Source organism: Bos javanicus, chromosome X (genome assembly GCF_032452875.1).
Source record: "Bos javanicus breed banteng chromosome X, ARS-OSU_banteng_1.0, whole genome shotgun sequence".
In the NCBI taxonomy this organism is placed as follows: domain Eukaryota; kingdom Metazoa; phylum Chordata; class Mammalia; order Artiodactyla; family Bovidae; genus Bos; species Bos javanicus.
In genome coordinates, this window is record NC_083897.1 from 70,461,854 (window position 1) to 70,479,860 (window position 18,007).

The window sequence follows — 18,007 nt, forward strand, 5'->3', positions numbered from 1 at the left end:
AAGACTCTGATAATGAGAGGGATTAGGGGCAAGAGGAGAAGGGGACGACAGAGGATGAGATGGCTGGATGGCATCACTGACTCGATGGATGTGAGTCTGAGTGAACTCCGGGAGTTGGTGATGGACAGGGAGGCCTGGCGTGCTGCGATTCATGGGGTCGCAAAGAGTCGGACATGACTGAGTGACTGAACTGAAATGAACTGAACTGAACTGAATAATCTGATGACTCCTGCTTATTTGCTGATGTCTGTCTGAAAATTTTTCCTGACTATATGTACTGTACTGACTCTCATGTAACTGGAGCTCAGTATTGCAAGATGAGTGATTTAACAGAGGTTTTATGATAGTCATTACATTTTCAGGAACTTGAAGAGTATGGCCCAAAACTGGATTTTCTTTTATTAAGAAAATTTTTAAAGAGTAGTTTTAGGTTTATAACAATATTGAGAGGGAGGTACAGATTCCCATATATCCCCTGCCCCCACACATACATAGCCTTTGCCATTACAAAACATCACTCACCAGAATGGTACCTGTTTTATTTTATTTTTTTTTAACCAAGGATAAACCTACATTGACACATCATAATCACCCAAAGCCCATAGTTTACTGTAGACTTCTCTCTTAGTGCTGTACATTCTATAGGTTTGAAAAATATGTAACATATATGCATCATGATAATATAATCATAGAGTATTTTCTCTGCCTGAAAAAATTATCTATACCCAAAATTATTTCTCCTTTTACATAAATTATTATCTATGTTTTACATAGCTTGGCTACTACCAGTTCTCCACATCAATGACTAAAGGAGACATGTATTCAGAATTCACAATGCTATCTTATCCAGGCAATATAAATCATTATCATAGATCATGAGTATAATTGGAATATTTCCAAATGTGACTTGATATTACATGAATCACTTCTGTTGAAATCGAGAGTATTTTCAGGAGATGTGATTCATTTTTTTTTTTTTTCAAATTCCTTATATTAAAAGCATTCTTGTTGGTCAGCAAGGGAATATTATTTCTATCAACTTAATAAAACTGGAAATTGGATTATTTAACATAAAATATGTTCTAAATAATTCTTTACCCATTTTATAAAACATATTCAGATGTTCTACACCTCATGTTTTTTATTGTATTTTTGCATGTAAAACAGATAACTAATGAGAACCTACTGCATAAAACAGGGAACTCTACTCAATGCTCTGTGGTGACCTAAATTGGAAAGAAATCCAAAAAAGAGGGAATATATGTATAGTAGAGCTGATTCATTTTGTTTTGCAGAAGAAACTAATACAACATTGCAAAACAACTATACTCCAATAAAATTAATTTTAAAAAAAGATATGGTAATAGGCAGTCTATATCTTCAGTCTGTGTTATACTCTGTTGTAAGGAGAATAGCAATCAAAACATTTGATTATCACTGTATATGTCAGAATGGGTACTCAAATGAAAGCATGATAGACCACATGTCATGGTAACTGGAGAGGTGAGTAACTAGAGTCTAACATGCCCAGTGGGATGGCTACTTTGTTATAAGTTTAGTTGCAGATACTAAAAATACACACTGAAAGGCAGGTGGGGGTGTTTAGGCATAGCGGCAGCTAAGAGTTGGTAATCAAAGTATTAATGGGGAAGTAGAAGGCAATGGCACCCCACTCCAGTACTCTTGCCTGGAAAATCCCATGGACGGAGGAGCCTGGTGGGCTGCAGTCCATGGGGTCGCTGGGGGTTGGACACGACTGAGCGACTTCACTTTCACTTTTCACTTTCATGCACTGGAGAAGGAAATGGCAACCCACTCCAGTGTTCTTGCCTGGAGAATCCCAGGGACGGGGAGCCTGGTGGGCTGCCGTCTATGGGGTCGCACAGAGTCCTCCACGACTGAAGCGACTTAGCAGCAGCAGCAGCAGTAAGTGCTATGCTATCCTAAGTCACTTTAGTCGTGTCTGACTCTGTGTGACCCCATAGATGGGCTCACCCACCAGGGTCCCCCGTCCCTGGGATTCTCCAGGCAAGAACACTGGAGCGGGTTACCATTTCCTTCTCCAATGCATGAAAGTGAAAAGTGAAAGTGAAGTCACTCAGTCGTGTCCGACTCTTAGCGACCCAGTGGACTGCAGCCTACCAGGCTCCTCGGTCCATGGAATTTTCCAGGCAAGAGTACTGGAGTGGAGTGCCATTGCCCTCTCCGAGTGGTAAGTGAGTGTTCCCCAAATCAGGTGAAGGCCTAAGAGAAGGGCTGGAGGGCAGGAGATCAGGGAAGACATAAGAAATGTGTGAGAAGGTAGCAAAAGGTTATAGGACTGGCCCTGGTGAGATGGGAATGAAGTAGTAAGGAGAGAATGCAAAGGAGAGAGAAAGGGTGGGTTCTTGAGGGAAGAGAATGGAAAAAGGGTGTGGAGACAGTGCAAACGGGTCAGGAATCCTGAACATAGAATAGGGGGAGAAGGAAGTGGGAAGGCAGAAATGGAAAGTGGATGGGAAAGGAAGTTGAAGGAGATGGGGTTTTGTGGAGGCAATCAGCTCATTATTGCAAATTTTGTTTTCCAAGCAAATAGTATGGATGACATCTGTGGGTAATTTAGCTTCTGTTAATTGAATTATTTATTTAATTCCTATTTCTTTGCTCCAATGATTATAAACAATGTGGCTCTTCAAATTGTTTAGGGGAATAAGCAGAGTAAATATATTAATTATGTAAATAAAGTATTAATAACTAATTACAACTCTTTCACTACTAATCTGCCTTCCAAAAATGAGGTATAACTAAGATTAAGCAACTGGATAATTAACAATGGCATGTAGCCACCTGGTTGGGAGGGACATTAGTTACTGGTATTATGGCTATGTCTTCAAAGAAGTTTAAAGTGATGCTCCTTTTTCTGAAGTACTTCTGTCTTGAATATATGATAATGTGAAAATGTGCACAGGCTTAAATGGTCATCAGTTCAGTCTCTCAGTCGTGTCTGACTCTGCGATGCCAGGTCTCCCTGTCCATCACCAACTCCCAGAGTTACTCAAACTCATGTCCATTGAGTCGGTGATGCCATCCAACTATCTCATCCTCTGTTGTCCCCTTCTCCACCTGCATTCAATCTTTCCAGCATCAGGGTCTTTTCCAGGGAGTTGGTTCTTTGCTTCAGGTGGCCAAAGTATTAGAGTTTCAGCTTCAGCATCAGTCCTTCCAATGAGTATTCAGGATTGATTTCCTTTAGGATGGACTGGTTGGATCTTCTTGCAGTCCAAGGGACTCTCAAGAGTCTTCTCCAGCACCACATTTCAAAAGAATCAATTCTTTTTGATAAGAAACTATGCTGCTGCTGCTAAGTCACTTCAGTCGTGTTCGACTCTGTGTGATCCCATAGACGGCAGCCCATCAGGCTCACCCGTCCCTGGGATTCTCCAGGCAAGAATACTGGAGTGGATTGCCATTTCCTTCTCCAATGCATGAAAGTGAAAAGTGAAAGTGAAGTCGCTCAGTCGTTTCCGACTCTTAGCGACCTCATGGACTTCAGCCTACCAGGCTCCTCCGTCCATGGGATTTTCCAGGCAAGAGTACTGGAGTGGGGTGCCATTGCCTTCTCTGGATAAGAAACTATAAAAGGCAGTATATAAAAGGTAGCATTAAGTTTCACTTTAAGTAAACATTTCCAACATCAATATTTATTAAATCTCTACATATAGCACATTTATTTCTGTGATATTAAATATGAATGTTATATTTTAAAGAAACTGTCTTTCCCAAACATACATTCTTAACCATATATATCTCACTTTCCAAAAGAAATGAATCTAAGGGCATTCAAATAATGATTTATATTTCTCTTTTAAAATGTTAACTTAAAGTGAGTAAAACATATTTTTGAAAGGTAAGTCATTTCTCTGCCATTTAATAAAGCAATTTAAGCTCCACCATGGCCACATTTAAAGAAACACATATAAAAATTTAAATATCTAAATTTGAATGTGCTCCTTTCTGAGGGTATCCATAAAAATTTATTTAGGTGAAACAGTTCATCCTAGGGTGTAGCACATCAGAGCTATTCCTCTGGGCCTCCCATTTTAGGATGCTGTGCACCCTATTGTAGGGAATATGTTGCTTGAACTGCACAAATACTCTGGAAGGACAGTGACTCAGTATGTTGCTGCTGCTGCTGCTAAGTCGCTTCAGTCGTGTCCAACTCTTTGCGACCCCAGAGATGGCAGCTCACCAGGCTCACCTGGGATTCTCCAGGCAAGAACACTGGAGTGGGTTGTCATTTCCTTCTCCAATGAATGAAAATGAAAAGTGAAAGTGAAGTCGCTCAGTGGTGTCTGACTCTTAGCGACCCCATGGACTGCAGCCTACCAGGCTCCTCCGCCCATGGGATTTTCCAGGCAAGAGTACTTGAGTGGGGTGCTATTGCCTTCTCCACTCAGTATGTTAGTGGGAGGGAAAAATCAGGTGACAGAACAGGCTATTGCTAAAAAGGATTTGAGTGTTCTTATATAATTAGAACATAAACACCCACACTGATAACCAAGGTAACAAGGCTAGTTTGGTCATAAAATTTCCTGCCCTTTAAATACTTTCCTTGGGCCTCAAAATGCCCTTTCCCAAAAACCACTCTGTAATTCCTTACACATTCCTCAACTCTCTTTAAATTACCCTCTACAACTGTTCATATTTTGCGTGTATACTTGTGTGTATTTCCTTTTCTGGCCCATTCAATGCCTTTTTTAAAAGTCAGGTTTATTGAAGAATACTTCTTATACAATAAAACACTATTTTAGGGTAGAGTTTTATATTGTGATAAACACAGATAAACATATAATCAAAAATACAGAACTTTTCATCACATGCCAAAACATCTGCTTTTGAACAAAACCCTTTCTTTCACCTCCAGCCCCTGCAACTGCTAATCTGTGTTCTATCCCTACAGTTAGCCTTTTCCAAACTGTAACACAAATAGTATGAGTATGAAGACTTTAAGCCTGTTTTTTCTTAACTTGAAATAAAGTATTTGCAATTCATTCATGTTGTTGCAGGTACCAGTGGTTCCTTCATTTTTACTACTGAGTAACATTCCTTTCAGTATACCACAGTCTGTTTACCCATTTTCCAGTTAAAGGGCATTTTGGTGGTTTCCAGTTTGGGGAGATTATAATCAAAGCTGCTGTAACACTCATATGCAAGTTATTATGTGGACATATACTTTAATTTCCTTGGCTAAATATAGGATTAAGGTGTTAGGTTATTTGATAATTAAATATTTCACTTTATAGGTAACAACCAAACTGTTTTCTTAAATGACTATGAAATTTTGCATTTCAATTATCAAAGTTTCAGTCACTGAATGTTCTCTTTAGCATTTGGTATTGTCAGGTCTTCCTTGTTTTTTCTTTTTTTGTCATTCTAATAGGAGTTGTCTTAGTCCACTGGGACTGCTACAACAAAATACCATAGATTGAGAGGCATAAACAATAAGCATTTATTTAACACAGTTCTCAGTTCAGTTCAGTCGCTCAGCCGTGTCGACTCTTTGTGACCCCATGGACCACAGCAGGCCAGGCCTCCCTGTCCATCACCAACTCCCAAAGCTTACTCATAGTCACGTCCATTGAGTCAGTGATACCATGAAACCATCTCATCCACTGTCGTCCCCTGTTCCTCTGGCCTTCAATCTTTCCCAGCATCGAGATCTTTTCCAATGAGTCAGTTCTTTGCATCAGGTGGCCAAAGTATTGGAGTTTCAGCATCAACATCAGTCCTTCCAATGAACATTCAGAACTGATTTCCTTTAAGATGGACTAGCTGGATCTCCTTGCAGTCCAAGGGACTCTCAGGAGCCTTCTCCAACACCACAGTTCAAAAGCATCAATTCTTCAGTGCTCAACTTTCTTTATAGTCCAACTCTCACATCCATACAGGACTATGGGAAAAACCATAGCCTTGACTAGACAGATCTTTGTTGGCAAAGTAATGTCTCTGCTTTTCAATATGCTATCTACGTTGGTCACAACTTTTCTTCCAAGGAGTAAGCGTCTTTTAAGTTCATGGCTGTAGTCACCATCTGCAGTGATTTTGGAGCCCCCCAAAATAAAGTTTTACACTGTTTCCACTGTTTCCGCATCTATTTCCCATGAAGTGATGGGACCAGATGCCATGATCTTCGTTTTCTGAATGTTGAGCTTTAAGCCAACTTTTTCACTTTCCTCGTTCACTTTCATCATGAGGCTCTTTAGTTCCTCTTCACTTTCTGCCATAAGGGTGGTGTTATCTGCATATCTGAGGTTATTGATATTTCTCCCAGCAATCTTGATTCCAGCTTGTGCTTCTTGCAGCCCAGTGTTTCTCATGATGTACTCTGCACATAATTTAAATAAGCAGGGTGACAATATACAGCCTTGACGTACTCCTTTTCCTATTTGGCACCAGTCTGTTGTTCCATATCCAGTTCTAACTGTTGCTTCCTGATTTGCATATAGGTTTCTCAAGAGGCAGGTCATGTGGTCTGGTATTCCCATCTCTTGAAGAATTTTCCACAGTTTATTGTGATCCACACAGTCAAAGGCTTTGGCATAGTCAATAAAGCAGAAAGAGATGTTTTTCTGGAACTCTCTTGCTTTTTTGATGACCCAGCGGATGTTGGCATTTTGATCTCTAGTTCCTCTGCCTTTTCTAAAACCAGCTTGAACATCTGGAAGTTCACAATTCATGTATTACTGAAGCCTGGCTTGGAGAATTTTGAGCATTACTTTACTAGCATGAGAGATGAGTGCAATTGTGTGGTAGTTTGAGCACTCTTTGGCCATTGCCTTTCTTTGGGATTGGAATGAAAACTGACCTTTTCCAGTCCTGTGGCCACTGCTGAGTTTTCCAAATTTGCTGGCATATTGAGTGCAGCACTTTCACAGCATCATTTTTCAGGATTTTAAATAGCTCAACTGGAATTCCATCACCTCCACTAGCTTTGTTCGTAGTGATGCTTTCTCAGGCCCTCTTGACTTCACATTCCAGGATGTCTGGCTCTAGATGAGTGATCACACCATCATGATTATCTTGGTCATGAAGATATTTTTTGTACAGCTCTCCTGTGTATTTCTGCTACCTCTTCTTAATATCTTCTGCTTCTGTTAGGTCCATACCATTTCTGCCTTTTATCGAACTCATCTTTGCGTGAAATGTTCCCTTGGCATCTCTAATTTTCTTGATGAGATCTCTAGTCTTTCCCATTCTGTTGTTTTCCTCTGTTTCTTTGCATTGATCGCCCAAGAAGGCTTTCTTATCTCTTCTTGCTATTCTTTGGAACTCTGCATTCAGATGCTTCTATCTTTCCTTTTCTCCTTTGCTTTTTGCTTATCTTCTCTTCACAGCTATTTGTAAGGCCTCTTCAGACAGCCATTTGGCTTTTTTGCATTTATTTTCCATGGGGATGGTCTTGATCCCTGTCTCCTGTACAATATCACGATCCTCTGTCCATAGTTCATCAGGCACTCTATCTATCAGATCTAGTCCCTTAAATCTATTTCTCACTTCCACTGTATAATCATAAGGGATTTGATTTAGGTCATACCTGAATGGTCTAGTGGTTTTCCCTACTTTCTTCAATTTAAGTCTGAATTTGGCAATAAGGAGTTCATGGTCTGAGCCACAGTCAGCTCCTGGTCTTGTTTTTGCTGACTGTATAGAGCTTCTCCATCTTTGGCTGCAAAGAATATAATCAATCTGATTTCGGTGTTGACCATCTGGTGATGCCCATGTGTAGAGTCTTCTCTTTTGTTGTTGGAAAAGGGTGTTTCCTATGATCAGTGCATTTTCTTGGCAAAACTCTATTAGCCTTTGCCCTGCTTCATTCCATATTCCAAGGCCAAATTTGCCTCTTACTTCAGGTGTTTATTGACTTTCTACTTTTGCATTCCAGTTCCCTGTAATGAAAAGGACATCTTTTTTGGGTGTTAGTTCTAAAAGGTCTTGTAGGTCTTCATAGAACCTTTCAACTTCAGCTTCTTCAGCGTTACTGTTTGGTGCATAGATTTGGATTACTGTGATATTGAATAATTTGCATTGGAAATGAACAGAGATCATTCTGTCGTTTTGGGGATTGCATCCAAGTACCTCATTTTGGACTCTTTTGTTGACCATGATGGCTACTCCATTTCTTCTAAGGGATTCCTGCCCGCAGTAGTAGATATAATGGTCATGTGAGTTAAATTCACCCATTCCAGTCCATTTTAGTTCGCTGATTCCTAGAATGTCGATGTTTACTCTTGCCATCTCCTGTTTGACCACTTCCAGTTTGCCTTGATTCATGCACCTAACGTTCCAGGTTTCTACGCAATATTGCTCTTATGCCATTGGACCTTGCTTCTATCACCAGTCACATCCACAACTAGGTATTGTTTTTGCTTTGACTCCATCCCTTCATTCTTTCTGGAGTTATTTCTCCACTGATCTCCAGTAGCATATTGGGCACCTACCAGCCTGGGGAGTTCCTCTTTCAGTATCCTATCATTTTGCATTTTCATACTGTTCATTGCATTCAGAAGGCAAGAATACTGAAGTGGTTTGCCATTCCCAGAGTCCCTCTTACATGGAAACTAATTCCTTTCATGAAGGCTCCACCCTCATAACCTGATTACTTCCAAAGGCCCCTATGTCCTAATACCATCACATTAGTGTTATGGTTTCACAACATGAAAGTTAGGAAAAAACAAACATTCAGTCCCTATATGTGTTCACTAGCATCATATTGTGGTTTTCATGTGGATTTTCCTAATGTCTAATGGTATTTAGTTGGAGAAGGAAATGGCAACCCACTCCAGTGTTCTTGCCTGGAGAATCCCAGGGATGGAGGAGCCTGGTGGGCTGCCATCTATGGGGTCGCACAGAGTCAGACACGACTAAAGCGACTTAGAAAGTAAGCAATGGTATTTAGTAGTTTCCCATATACTTTTTTTTCATCAGTGTAGGTGAGGTTTGGTTTGGTGAGGTTTCTGTTCAAATCATTTTTACTTTAAAAATTATTTTTCTTTTTATTATTGGGTTTTGAAATTTTCTTGTGTATTCTAGATACAAATCCTTTGTAAGATGTATGATTTGCCAATATTTATCCCACTCTATCTCTTCATTATTTTAATAGTGTTTTACAAGAGCAGACATTTTAAAATTTGATGAAGTCCAAATTTGTGTTTTATGGATCATGCTTTTAGTGTCAAATCTAAGAAACATTTGCCTTTAAAAAGTCACAAAATTTTTCTTCTTTTTATACTCTTTATTCTAGAAATTTTATAGCTTATGATTTACCTTATGGTCCATATTGAGCTACTCTTTGTATATACTACAAGGAGTGTATCAAAGTTCATTTTCTTCCACATGGATATCCAAAGTTTACCCTGCCTGTTATTGAAAAGTCTCTTCTTCCTGTCCTGAATTGCTTTTCCTACTTTGTAACAAAGTCAGTTGATTATGTATATATGGTTCTATTTCTGAGTCTGTATTGTGTTCCATTGATCTGTCTCTAATAATATACTCTCTTTTTTACTGTATTTTTATAAGTCTTGAAGTCTGATACTGTACTTCTTTTAATTCTTGTTTTTAAGAGTTGTTTTGGCTATTATAGGTCCTTTGCTTTTCTGTATCAATTGTAGAATCAACTGACAAATTTCTATAAAAATCATGCTGGTATTCTCTTTGGAATTGCATTGAATCAATGGATTATATTGGGTAGAACTAATATGTTAATAATATTGAGTCTTTGAATCTGAATCCAAATGCAGTCCATCTCTCCACTTGTATTGGTTTTCTTTGATTATTTCATCAGTGATTTGTAGTTTCATTACACAAAATTTGAACATATTTTATTAGGTTTAAATCTGTGTTTTCATTATTTTATGCTATTAAAAATGCTACAATTTATTTAATATTAATTTCCAATTCTTTGTTGCTAGTATTTACACATAAAAACTATTTTTTTCATATTGACCTTGTACCTTGTAACCTCATTAAACTCACTTATTAGTTCTAGTAGATTTTTAATATATATTTTTGTTTTTTTTTCCAGGCAGATACTCATGTTTTCTATGAATAGAGTTTTACTTTTTCCTTTCAAACCTATATACCTTTTAATCATTTTTCACCTCATATTGAATTGGCTGGAAGTGCCAGTGTAATATCAAATAGCAATGGTGAGAATGGACATTCTTAACTTTCTTGTCCTTGATCATTTTTTTAAAAAATAGGGTAACATTGGTTTATAACATTATACAAGTTTCAGGTATACAGCATTATATTTCTACTTCAGTGTACATTGCAGTGTGCTCACACACACACAATTTTAGCTCCCATTCAACACCATATATTTGACCACCTTTACAAGTTTTACCCTCCTCTCCACCCCTTCCTCTGTGGTAACCGCTACTCTAGCGTATTTTTATTTTGTTTAATTTTTTTTTTTTTTTTTTGGTCACACTGTGTGGCATGTAGAATCCTAGTTCCTCAACCAGGGATCAGTCCCACGCCCACTGCATTGGAAGCATGGGGTCTTAACAATTGGACTGCCAGGGAAAGTCCCACTACTACTGTATTCTAAATGTCTACAAGTTTGGTTTTGTTTGTTCACTTATTTTGTTTTAGTTTTTGTCTTTTATATTCCATATACAAGTGAGATCATATGATGTTTGTCTTTCTCCATCTGACTTATTTCATTTATTTCACTCATAAAATATCTGGTCCTTTGTGTCTGGCTTCTTTAGCATAATGTTTTCAAGTTTCATCCATGTTGCAGGGTGTTGCAGTATTCCATTCCTGTTGTGGCTGAATATTCCACTGAATCTTGAGCGAGCTTTTGTTTTTTGTTTCTTGCAAGTGAAATCTTATGATATTTGTCTTTTTCCATCTGACTTAATTTCACCTTTACTAAAGGTTCATCCTTGTTGTCACAAATAGCAGGATTTCATCTTCATGGCTGAGTAGTATTCCATTGTGTGTGCATGTGTGAAGCTTATATCTTTATCCATTCATCTGTTGATAGGCACTTAGGTTGTTTCCATATATTGGCTATTGTGAATAATGCTGATAATCTTGGTCCTGATCTTAGGGGGAAAGTATTTGCCATTTTATCATTGAGTATGATGTGTGTTGTATGTTTTTCATAGATGTCCTTATTCAGTTTGTGTAAATTTCTTTCTATTCTTAATTTGCTGAGAGTTTTTATCATGAATGGATGTCAGGTTTTGTCAAATGCTTTGTCCGCATCATTGAAACAATGATATGATTTTTTTTTCTTATTTAGTTTCTTAATTTGTTAAATGATACTGATTGCTATTCTGATATTGTATTAACCTTCCATTTTCATGAGAAATATCTTTTGGCCATAATGCCTTTTAGTTTTTAATTATTTGTGAACTCTGCTCATATTTTGGAGAATATACTTGTGTCTATGTAAAGTATACTGGTCTGTATTTTTATTTTCTTGTAGTTTATCTTTTTGATATCAGGTTATTATTGGAATTAAAAGTAACTAGATATGTGTTTTCTCCTTTTATTTTCTGGAAGAACTTGTGTAGAGTTGGTAGAGTTGGTATTATTTACTAATTAAATATGTGTTAGAATTCACCACTCAAGCTACCTGGGCCTAATTTTTTTGTTGGAAAGTTTTACACTATGAATTCAATTACTATAAGAAAAACAGGTCTATATTCATGCTATCTATTGATTTTTACTGATATGTAATTCACATACTATAAAATTCACCCTTTTGAAGTGTAGAATTTAGCATATATATATTTGAGATTGTATCACTAAAACAATTTTGTGATTTCAGCATATTTTCATCACCCCCAAAAGAAACCTGGTACTCATTAGTAGTCACTCATCGTTTTCCCCTCACCCCAGCCTCTGGAAACTACTAATCTACTTTCTCTAGCTTAATGAATTTACCAACTTTGGATATTTATATAAAAGTAATCATACAATATGTGGCCCTTTGTGTCTAGCTTCTTTTATTTAGCATAATGTTTTAAGGTTCATCCATGTTGTAGTATATTTCAGTATTCCATTCCTTTTATGGATGAATAATATTCCACTGAATCTTGAGTGAACTTTTGTTGTTTGTGTCTTTTAAGAAACTGGTCACATCTAAGACAGTCTTGTAAATTAACTATACTCCAGGAAAATTAAAAAAATTAAAAAGAACTGGTCACTTTTATCTATTGGACTTACTTGGATAAACTTGTTTTTAATATCCTTTATTATGCATTTCATATCTGTAGGATTTGTAGCAATAGCTCTTCAATTTTGATATCTATAGTTCTTGCCTTCTAACTTTTTTTCTTGATTGGTGAAGACAGTAACTAATAAATTTGATTCATCTTTTCTAGAAGTACAGATTTTGGTTCTGTTGATTTTCCTTATTGTTTTCTGTCTTCAATGTCATTGATTTCTCTATCTTATTTTTATTATTTCCTTCTTTCTGCTTGCTTTGAGTTGTGTTTGTTCTTCTTTTACTACTATAAAGGAAGAAATTTAGGTTATTGATTTGAGAAGTTTCTTCTTTTCTAATATAAGCATTTAATGCTATCAATTCTAAGTACTAACCTAATTTTGAGGGGGACAAGAACATTCATACCACAGTAATGTTGAATATTTTATTCTTTTGAAAAAAGAAATTTTTAAAGAGTACTTTTAGGTTTACAGCAAAATTGGGAGGGGAATACAGATATTTCTCATATATCTCCTGCCTGTATATGCACAGCTTCACACACTATCAACATCTCACAACAGATGTATTTGTTACAACTGATGGACCTACTTTGAAACATCATTATCACTAAAGTCCATAGTTTACGTTAGAGTTCACTCTTGGCATTGTACATTATACGGATTTTGACAAATACGTGATGGCCTGTATCCACTATCATAGTATCATACAGAATAGTTTCACTGCTTTAAAAATCCTCTGTGCTCCACCTTTTGATCCTTACCTCTTCACTAACTCTTGATAACCATTGTTCTTTTTATGGTCTCCATAGATTTGCCTTTTCCATCATGTCATATAATTGAAACCGTATAGTATATAACCTCTTCAGACTGACTCCTTTTGCTTAGTAATATATATTTGAGGTTCTTCCATATATTTAACAGTTTGATAGCTTATTTCTTTTTAGCATTGAATAATATATTATCTGGGCTTCCCTGGTAGCTCAGACAGTAAAGTGTCTGCCTACAATGCAGGAGACCCGGGTTCAATCCCTGGGTCAGGAAGATCCCCTGGAGAAGGAAATGGCAACCCACTCCAGCACTCTTGCCTGGAAAATCCCATGGACCGAGGAGCCTGGTAGGCTGCAGTCAATGGGGTCACAAAGAGTCAGACATGACTGAGCAATGGATATACCACAGTTTATGTATCCACTCACATACTGAAGGACATCTTGATTGTTTCCAAGTTTTGGCAGTTATTAAAAAGCTGCTATAAACATTCATGTGCAGATTTTTGTTTAAACATAAGTTCTCAGTTCCTTGGAGTAAATACCAAGGAGAACAATTTCTGGATCATATGTGAAGAGAATGTTAAGTTTTAAGAAACTGGTAAACTGTCTTCCAAAGTAGCTGTACCATTTTGCCTTTTCCCCACCAGTGAATGAGGATTCCTCTTGTTCTATATCCTTGCCAGCATTTGGTGTTGTTAGTGTTGAGTAATCTTACATGTGCTCATTGGCACATATGTCCTGTTTGGTGGAGTATTTGTTCCAGTATTTATCTTATTTTTAAATTGGAATTTTTTTTTTCCTGTGGAGTTTACAGAATTCCTTATATATTTTTGATCAAGATGTTTGTCAGATATGTAATTTTCAAACTTTTCCCCAAACTTGTGGCTTATGTTTTCATATCCTTAACAGAATCTTTTGCAGAAAAAATTCATTTTGATGAAATCTAATTTATCAATTTGTTATTCTATGGATCATAGCTTTGGTTTCATATTTAAGAACTCAGCACCTATGACTTGTGACCCTAAGTCACAAAGATTTTTCTTATGTTTTCTTCTAAAAGTTTTATAATTTTAAAATTTATAGTATGAACCATATTCAACTAATTTGCTTTTGCTTCTTCAAAACTTTTCATTTTGTATTGGGGTATAGTTGATTAACAATGTTGTGATAGTTTCAGGTGTAATTTGCTGTTGCTTTTTATTTGGTACATGCTATCACAGTGGTGCACTGACTCATTAGAAAAGACCCTGATGCTGGGAAAGATTGAAGGCAGGAGGAGAAGGGGACAACAGAGGATGAGATGGTTGGATGGCATCACTGACTCGATGGACATGAGATTGAGCAAGCTCCAGGAGTTGGTGATGGACAGGGAAGCCCGGCATGGTGCAGTCCATGGGGTCGCAGAGTCAGACACATGCCTGCGTGACTGAACTGACTGACCAGGCTGGAGAGACAAGGGGATTTCTCTGTTGTCCTGGTGTAGCCTCAGTTTTAGACAGACCTTGTGTCCCTGAATTATCAGAGCAGAGTTTTCTCAGCAGTACTATCTGTCCTTTGCATGGCAGCTAAATTTTGCCTTGTATCTTCAGTGGGCTTTTCAAGGAAAGTTTTCTGCCCCTTCTCTTTGCTATGAAGCCTCTAATTGCCTAGGTCTAGGACAGCTTTTTGCCCCTCTCCTAAGGAACAGAGGGATTTTTTTTTCCTTTTACCTTCCTTGGAAGCAATGGGTGTTCACACATTTCCTGAGGAGCAATAGTGTATGCTGCCCCACCTCCCCCTATCAGTCAGTAGCATTTGTGAAGAATTTTTGCCTTTCTTGTAGCAATGATTTACCCTTTCTTCTAAGCCTGCAATGTTTGTTCAGAGAGGCTTTATCTGGTGTTCTGCCCTGTCACCTTTCTTTCTCATTATCACCAGATGTAAGTCTTTGGCAAGCAGCCTGAGTGAAAGCCAATTTTGCTGGTCTTTGCTGTTCCAAGGTTTATAATATGCTACTCCACATTTAGACTTTACAAAAATAATTTTAAAATTAGCTCAATTCTCCTTACTGCTTTATGGCACTGCATATCTTTTACCCCTGTGTTGTGCTATAGGCGAATCAGTGCTAGCATTCCATCTCTCCTTGGAAGGGTTGTCTTTGGATTTTAGGCTACTCTGTTGTCCTGTGACCTCAGCATTCTGGTGTGTTCAAGAAAAGTTATGATTTTGTTGTTTATTTGCCTTTTTATAGTTGTTAGTATAGAAAAGGACATTTTATCTTTTCTGCATCCTGAGCTGAAGTGGAATTCTGGGCAATAGCTGTTTAAAATCAATTTGTTTAGGGACTTTCCTGGTGGTTCAATGGCTAAGACTCCATACTCTGAAGGCAGGGGGCCTGGGTTCAATCCCTGGTCAGGGAACTAGATCCCACATGTCATAGCTAGGAGTTTGCAAGCTGCAGCTAAAGATTCCATATGGCAAAATGAATATTGAAGATCCCTCATGCTCCAACTAAGACTTAATGCAGCCAAATAAATAAATATTTTTAAAAAATTGATTTGTTAAAAGAATGTTTAGGGAGAGGTCATACAGGATATAGGAGTCTCCTTGTGTATAGGCATAGTAATCTATTTGAGTTCTAAGATGTATTGCTATGTTAATGTTTTTCTTTTTTTAATTTTTAAAAGTGTTCCAAACCTCCCCTGACTTAAGTTATAGTATTTACATTTTTAGTAAGATTTTCCTCATTGCAATGCCATTTGATAAACAACAAAGGCTTTTTGGATTCATCTTGAATAGCTATTAATTTAAATAAAGCTTTAACTTAAAATCTTTTCTTGAAATGTATTAAAATCCATAAGATAAGAAATGCCATTGTGGGACCTCTGGTTAAGGGTTGATTTTACTAAAAATTGAACTACCAAATGAACCAGTAATCCCTCTTCAGGGCATATACCCAAAGGAAATAAAATTAGTACTTCAAAGAGATATATGCACTCCCATGTTCATTGCAGCATTATTTATAGTGGTCAAGATATGGAAATGACCTAAGCATCTATCAATGGATAAGTTTGGTTAAGAAAATGTAATATTTGGAAAATTATTCAATCATAAAAAATAAGGAAATCCTGCCATTTATAACAATATGGATGAATCTGAAGGACATTATGCCCAGTAGAATAAGCCAGACACAGAAAGAAAAACACTGCATGATCTCACTATATGTAAAATCTAAAAGAAAAGAAAGTTGAATACATAGAAGCTGAGGAGAGAATGGTAGTTACCAAGGGCAAAGAGGAAAAGGAAATGAGGAAATGCTGGGCAAAGAGTACAAAGTTACAGTTATGTAGGATGAATAGATCTGGAGATTATCTACAACATGATGATTCTAGTTAATAATACTGTATTTAATACTGGAAATTTGCTAAGATAATAGATTTCAGGTCTTCTTATCATATATTGAAAATGGTAACTGTGAGAGGATATGTTAATTACCTTGACTGTAGTAAACCTTGCACTATGTATATTGAATCATCATATAGTACATTCTAAGCATATACAGTTTTTTTAAAAAAAGCTTTAATCTTGATTTAATTAAAAGTCCAATGAAATATTCTAGATCATACTTAAAGACGTAGAAAGCAAAGAAGTTAGGTAGAAGCTGTGTTGCCAAGAATTAGCCTTCAATTAAAATTTTAAAAAAAGAACTTTTCATCGCTTATATAGAATGTATTTTCTAGCAGAATGCTAAAGTTATAAGATTATTTTATACTACATTCATGTTGAAAATCTCTTGAACTAGATTTTAGGTCAATTCAATAAATAATTTAAGAGGTAAATGAACTCTGAATTAGTAAGTGCAGAAGGAAAATAATGAAAGTAATTCTTTGCTTTAGAACGGAAAGCCAATTCTTGGTTTTAAAAGTCCTCTTTTGTCTAAATATGTCAGGATCCTGACATAGCCTACTAGGGATTATAGATATCTCTGATAGTGGTTCTGAATGTTACTAGTGAAATTAAAATATTCTGCTTCCTAGTGTCCAGGGGCTCAAATCTGCATGAATGTTTGTGCTTCTGGAACATTCAGAATTCTAACAAGAAAAGTGTTGAAAGCCTTAGTCGCTCAGTTGTGGTTGACTTTTTTTTTTTAATTAAATTTTATTTTTAAACTTTACATCATTGTATTAGTTTTGCCAAATATCAAAATGAATCCGCCACAGGTATACATGTGTTCCCCATCCTGAACCCTCCTCCCTCCTCCCTCCCCATACCATCCTTCTGGTTGATCCCAGTGCACTAGCCCCAAGCATCCAGTATCGTGCATCGAATCTGGATTGGCAACTCGTTTCTTACATGATATTTTACATGTTTCAATGCCATTCTCCCAAATCTTTCCACGCTCTCCCTCTCCCACAGAGTCCATAAGACTGTTCTATACATTAGTGTTTCTTTTGTTGTCTCGTACACCGTGTTATTGTTACCATCTTTCTAAATTCCATATATATGCGTTAGTATACTGTATTTGTGTTTTTCCTTCTGGCTTACTTCACTCTGTATAATAGGCTCCAGTTTCATCCACCTCATTAGAACTGATTCAAATGTATTCTTTTTAATGGTTGAGTAATACTCCATTGTGTATATGTACCATGGCTTTCTTATCCATTCATCTGCTGATGGACATCTAGGTTGCTTCCATTTCCTGGCTATTATAAACAGTGCTGCGATGAACATTGGGGTACACGTGTCTCTTTCCCTTCTGGTTTCCTCAGTGTGTATGTCCAGGAATGGGATTGCTGGATCATAAGGCAGTTCTATTTCCAGTTTTTTAAGGAATCTCCACACTGTTCTCCATAGTGGCTGAACTAGTTTGCATTCCCACCAACAGTGTAAGAAGGTTCCATTTTCTCCACACCCTCTCCAGCATTTATTATTTGTAGACTTTTGGATTGCAGCCATTCTGACTGGCATGAAATGGTACCTCACTGTGGTTTTGATTTGCATTTCTCTGATAATGAGTGATGTTGAGCATCTTTTCATGTGTT

General features: G+C 37.1%; 1 pseudogene; it reads right to left on the reverse strand.

Moving 5' to 3' along the window:
* The window catches only part of LOC133243105 (endogenous retrovirus group PABLB member 1 Env polyprotein-like), a 486,815-nt pseudogene that overhangs the window by 134,342 nt on the left and 334,466 nt on the right, over positions 1-18,007 (reverse strand).